Source organism: Hemitrygon akajei, chromosome 28 (assembly GCF_048418815.1).
Source record: "Hemitrygon akajei chromosome 28, sHemAka1.3, whole genome shotgun sequence".
NCBI classification, from domain to species: Eukaryota; Metazoa; Chordata; class Chondrichthyes; order Myliobatiformes; family Dasyatidae; genus Hemitrygon; species Hemitrygon akajei.
In genome coordinates, this window is record NC_133151.1 from 32,843,480 (window position 1) to 32,849,645 (window position 6,166).

At 45.1% G+C, this 6,166-nt stretch overlaps 2 non-coding genes across 2 annotated transcripts; one reads left to right on the forward strand and one right to left on the reverse strand.

The window, feature by feature from the left end:
• The first annotated feature begins 1,868 nt into the window (after positions 1–1,868).
• On the forward strand, positions 1,869–1,940 carry trnam-cau (transfer RNA methionine (anticodon CAU)). The gene has a single exon. It is a non-coding gene; the product is annotated as a tRNA-Met (tRNA).
• Positions 1,941–4,131: 2,191 nt separating this feature from the next.
• On the reverse strand, positions 4,132–4,203 carry trnag-ccc (transfer RNA glycine (anticodon CCC)). The gene has a single exon. It is a non-coding gene; the product is annotated as a tRNA-Gly (tRNA).
• Between the last annotated feature and the right edge of the window lie 1,963 nt (positions 4,204–6,166).

Consider the following 6,166-nt stretch of genomic DNA (forward strand, 5'->3'; position numbering starts at 1 on the left):
ACCTACCAGTCTCTGGTACAGTGTGAGGGTGGAATTCCTCCTGTACCTGTCAGTCTCTGATACAGTGTGAGAGTCTGGGTTTCATTCTGTACCAGTCTGTCTCTGGTATAATATCAATTTAATGTTTGGGAACTCATTCCAAGACCAGACAAACAGCTGATATCCAGAGTCTGCCTCTGGGAGGGAAAACATAATTTCTTTACTCAAAAAGGGTCTTAACTTACATTTTCTGTGGATTGTTTTGGTATGTGCTAGTAGCTTTTAATCAATTAATCAATTCGAATTTTATTTTTGCAATATAAGAACATTTCTCAGAATATATACTTAATCAAAGATTTGGGAAGATGCTACGAGGAAGCAGAAATTGATGCTGTTTTGGTAAGTGAGATAGAAGACACGGATCAACACACTCAGAATGCTGGAGGAACTCATCAGGCCAGGCAGCATCAATGGAAAAGAGAACAGTCGATTTTTCGGCACAGGACTCTTCAGCAGGACTGGAGAAAAAAAAAAGATGAGTAGTAGAATTAAAAGTTGGAGGGAGGAAAGTTAGAAGCAAGGTGCTAGGAGAAACCGGGAGGGGCTGGGGTGAAACAAACAGTTGGGAATTTGTTTGGCGAAAGAGATACAGGACTGGAAAAGAGGGAGTCTGATAGGAGAGGACAGAAGGCCATGGAAGAAAGCAAAGGTAGGAGGAGCACCAGAGGGAGGCGATGGGCAGGCAAGGAGATAAGATGAGAGACGGAAAAGGAAATGAGGAATGGTGAAGGGGAGGGGGCATTACCGGAAGTTCGAGAAATCAAGTCAGGATCGGATTGAATAGCGGAGCAGGCTGGAGAAGCTAGATATCCCCTCCGACTTCTGTTTTCTACCTTTCAATGTTCGCTCTTTGTGATCGGTGACTCACAAAGAGGATTTCCAGTACGTTTGACAACCCGGATATATTTCAATGAGAAATCGTATGCTTGCATATAACGAAGTCCAGGTTGGTGCCTGTGAATTGAAAAATCGGCGGGAAATCCCAGATGGCGAAATTCCGAGCAACATTCACAAAATGCTGGAGTAACTCAGCTGGCCACGGGATAAGCGACTGCCAGTCTGTCTTTACACCGTCCTACGTGGGAGAGCTAAAACCCGACCTTTACTGTATCAGTTACACAGCTTTGATGGAGAAATGGAAAAACCGCCCCGTGTGGCAGGGAGGGGCGAAGCATCAGCGATACTCCACATCTCCCCATCCGTCACTAACTGGTCCGGCTGTGATGGTCTGAACATGACAGTAACAGTTAATCCCGGCGGAGGAATTGTTGCATTTGATGTCAGCGTTTGCAGTACATTAATGTCGCGAGTTCCGCTTCACTAGTTGATCTGCTGGTTCAACATTGAAGGAACTCCGACATTCATTCAATCATCAGGACAGGATAAGGAAGTTAATGACACCTCGGGTGAAAACGTCGTTATTTATTTAAAAAAATGCCGACCAGTGAGATGAATTGTCCGTCTGGAAAATTAAATAATGTAAAACGCATTTCAGTGGCGAAATATCGGGAACGAGGTGCAAGACGGATAGAGCATAAACGGCAGAGAGATTATAACTGGGTGAGTCAGAGAGTAGGGAAGGTGGAGAAAACGAGAAAGAGAAGAAACAGGTAATCATCAAAAGAAAGTGAAGAACGTGAGTATGAAACGGGAAAAAGACAGAATGGATCCAGACAGATACAGACACAGAACCAGACACAGTCATGTACAGACACAGGCACAGACCCAGACTTTGACATGTACAGATACAGACACAGACATAAACGCATGCATACATACACATAAAAAAGCGCAGCATTCACAGTTCAACAATTGATTACACTTCCTGTAGCAGAGTGGCGCAGCGGAAGCGTGCTGGGCCCATAACCCAGAGGTCGATGGATCGAAACCATCCTCTGCTATATTCTCTGTTGGCGGCAGCAGGTATTCAACTTTGTTTTTTTTTTAAAACACTATGCACAAATAACAAGAAATCGCAATCGGTGATCGCGTTCGGCCGTTAACCGAAAGGTTGGTGGTTCGAGCCCACCCAGGGACGCTAGTGATCCAGTAGTTTATTTTCTCTCGTACAAGAGAAAATGTGCAGCCGCATCTATGGAATAAAGTACACAGTCGATTTTTCAGGCCGAAACCCTTCTTCAGGATCACGAAGCAGCCTGGGTGCTGAGTTCCTCCAGCATTTTGTGTATGTTGCTTGGATTTCCAGCATCTGCACATATTCCCGTCTGTGATTCGACAGCTACACTGCGAAGTCTCTTCCGTGGAATTGAATTCAATGGACTTTATTAATTACGTCCTTCACATACATGAGGAGTAAAAATGTTTACGTTACGTCTCCGTCGAAATGTGCAATATACAACTTATAGTAATATGTAATAAACAGTATGTACAACAGGACAGTCAATATAACATAGAAATACGATTGTATCAGCGTGAATTAATCGGACTGATGGCCTGGTGGAAGAAGCTGTCCCGGAGCCTGTTGGTCCTGGCTTTTACGCTGCCGTACTCTTTCCCGGATGGTAGCAGCAGGAACAGTTTGTGATTGGGGTGACTCGGATCCCCAACGATCCTTCAGGTCCTATTTACACACCTGTCTCTGTAAATGTCCTGAATACTGTGAAGATCACATCAACAGACACGCTCGGCTGTCCGCACCGCTCCTTGCAGATTCCTACGATTGAGGGAATTACAGTTCCCATCCCAGGCAGTGATGCATCCAGTCAGGATGGTCCCCTGTAGAAAGTCTTTAGGATTTGGAGATTCATATTAAATTTCTTCAACCATCTGAGGTGAAAGAGACGCTGTTGTGTCTTGTTCACCACGCAGCCGGTATGTACAGACCTCGTGAGATCCTCGCTGATGTTTGTACCGAGTAACTGAAAGCCGTTCACCCTCTCAACACAGATCCATTGATGTCAATAGGGGATGCCTACTCTGAAGAAGTTTGAATCTTCCCATCGATGAGAGTTCAATGAAACCCTCTCCAACTGCTCCCCTTCTGTGATCTCAGCTCTTTTTTTTCTGCTGCGTTTCATTACCAATTGGGAGACTCTGCGCTGTCCGGAGGCCGGCGCTCCCTACTGCTGCCGCAACGGGCTCAGTGGGAATTGAATCTGTTCTACGTGTTTCAGTCACATATACCGAAATACTGTGAAACGCTTCTCATCCTCACTGTTCATAGAGATCAAATCATTACACAGTGTATTGGGAGAGAACAAGGTGAAGCAATAACAAAATACAGAATAAAGTGTAACAGCGACAGGGAAAGCACGGGGCAGGTAAATAATAAGGTGCAGCTTCATACCGAGGTGGATTGTGAGGTCAAACGTCCATCCTATCTTACGGGAAAAAAAACACATTCAATAGACACAGCAGTGGGACTGAAACTATCCCTGAGACTGTGAATTGTGCTTTCGGGCTTTTGTAACTTCTGCCAGATGAACGAGGGGAACGAGAGAATATTCGGGTCGCGTTGTGTCTTTGATCAGGTTTCTGCCTGTTCGATTTGACCAGAAAGCGTGCGTTTCCTCGAGCCGAGTCCTTGGAACTAACGGACTTCCCGGGTCTAATGTTGTGTTTTTCATTCAGTTTGGGGTCCTGGATCATCCTACATGAGGGATCCATCTGATCCATTGGAGCAAATATGTCAAACTCAAGGCCCACGGGCCAAATCCGGCCCGCGGTGGAATTATCTTTGGCCCGAGAGATAATATCTAATTACTATTAAAGCTGGCCCCAGTAATCGAAGCGCCTATGGCGTATGATATGGCTAATGCTGAGTTTATTCAGGTACCAGGTTTTCAGGGTTTTAGTGTTTATTCGGCAGTCTTCTTCATAAGAAACGGAATTTGCAAAGTGTAACACTTTGTAGTTATAGCAGAGACTGAGACACATGAGAGCAGGCTGAAAAAACGGAGGCAACGAAAGCTGCGTTCGCACGCGTCCGACTGATCCGGCCCGCATGAAGCTGCATTTTGCTCAATCCGGCCCGTGACCTAAAATGAGTTTGACACCCCTGCATTGGAGTGAATTTCATTCACAGCAAATTGCCCGTGAATTCTGCGTTCATTGTGCTAAAAGTGTACAACCTGCGATGACCGGGAATCGAACCCGGGTCAACTGCTTGGGAAGCAGCTATGCTCACCACTATACCACCATCGCACCCTGATACAATCGAGATTCGTCTACTGAATGTTCTTTTGTGCTATAAGATTCTGTAACTCGATTATCATTTTCTGAGCTGTTTTCTGAAGGATCATTCCTCTCTCCGTTACAGTTCCTATTCTGACCAGTAGATGTCGCGACGTTCCGACAGACCGGAGAAACACAGCACCTGAGATCCGAGTGAATGGAGAATCGATCGACCCGAGAGATTCGAAGGGCTGCAAATGGTTTTTCTGCTTCACGTATCAGAAAGTGGGAAACAACTGCTGATTATAAATATCCGTTCAAACAACACGCAGTTGGATGCTAATGGGAACCTTTCCTTTGGCTAGTCCTTGAACTCAGTAAATGACTGAATCGCTGAAGAATGCTGAGACCCCTCCAGTCACACAGTGAGGAGGAGATGAGTAAAAACCGCCAGCTCTACACTCAACGAACAAACATCAGAGTGACTTTATGAACTCTCCTAAACCCTGACATCCGTTTGAAAGATTCAACACTCTTGTTTATTTCTCGTTAGCTGAATCCCCGCCTGTTACGCAGGAGAACGGGGTTTAATTTACCTACGAGAAGACCATTTTCCTGCTTCAAATGAAACTGGTATTAGAAGATGGGACAATCTAGTGTGCAAATAGCCCGGAACTGGAGAGGTTCCCGAGAACAAGGGACGTTCTGTTCAGCGTTTTTGTTTCAGTCGTCCATCATCGTGACTGTATCTCAACGCTGTTCGGCGTTACACTCGGTGACCGAATCCTTCACTCCGAAACATTAAACAGGGGCTGTTGCTGTGAGATATGAACTCCCGCACTTTCCCAGCACTCCTGCCGACTCTCTCAGTTTGTCTGGGTGACTGTGTGGAGAAGACAGACAAAGGAATAGCTGAAACACTTTGGAGAGTACGATACCATGCGGACGTGTTTACCGCCGGGTTTAAAGCCACGCAGCCCCTCCTGCAACACAGGACCCTCCGAACAGACGCTTAGAAAGTGCACTGGAGGAATGTACGCTTGAATTTTGTGACGATAATACAACACAGGTTTCGTGGCTCCGCCCCTAGACTTGATTCATAGCAGAACACATGAAGAGGGTTCGGGTTGATGACAGTGGCGGTTGATGATGCTGGTTGTGAATGTGTGGGAATGTTGGGAAATAATGTAGGTTCAGGTGGGGGGCGAGTGTCTAGAAAAGGATCCGGAAATGAAGAGTCTGGTGAGTGCGGGTGAAAGTTGGAATGAAGTTAAATCTAGATCTGGAAAACGGAAGAAAGTAACATAATCTGGGAATGATTTCAACTGATCGAGAGGAAGGGCTGGATATTTTGAAAAAAAAAGAAATTCCACTTTAAGGTACAGTATTGTTTAAATTTGACCCGGAACAACCTTCTTTTATCAATCCCATTAAATTAACTGTGGCAACACGCAAACTGTTGTAGGCACCCAACAGACCAGACAGCATCTATGAAAAAGAGTTCAGTCGACATTTCAGGCCGAGACCATTCATCAGCCCCAATTTCCTCCAGCAATTTAACCACAGAGTTGAAATCTGCTTTAGGGAATATAGATTGTGCTCAACCCTTAAGAAGAGTTTAATAGTAATTACTTCTGATTTGATTACGAAAATACGTCTAGGTACATCTGATAAAACTAAGAATGAGTGGGATGGCGAGTCTGTCGGGACCCTGGGGACTTATGGAAACTGATGATTTCTTTTGAACTTACAGTCCTTTAACGTCTTGGACTATTTTTACTGTGCCCATAGTCTGTTTTTTTTTATCAATTATGCTATGTTTGCACTGTTGTAACTATATGTTGTAATTATGTGGTTTTGTGCAGGTCTTGTAGCTTTAGTTTTTGGTCTTGTTTTTGTCTGGTGGATTTTGGAGCTCCTTTCCGGGGAACGCACTAGACGTTAGCACGATATTAATACGCAGCAGCCTCTCCGGACTCTGGATTGGGGATTG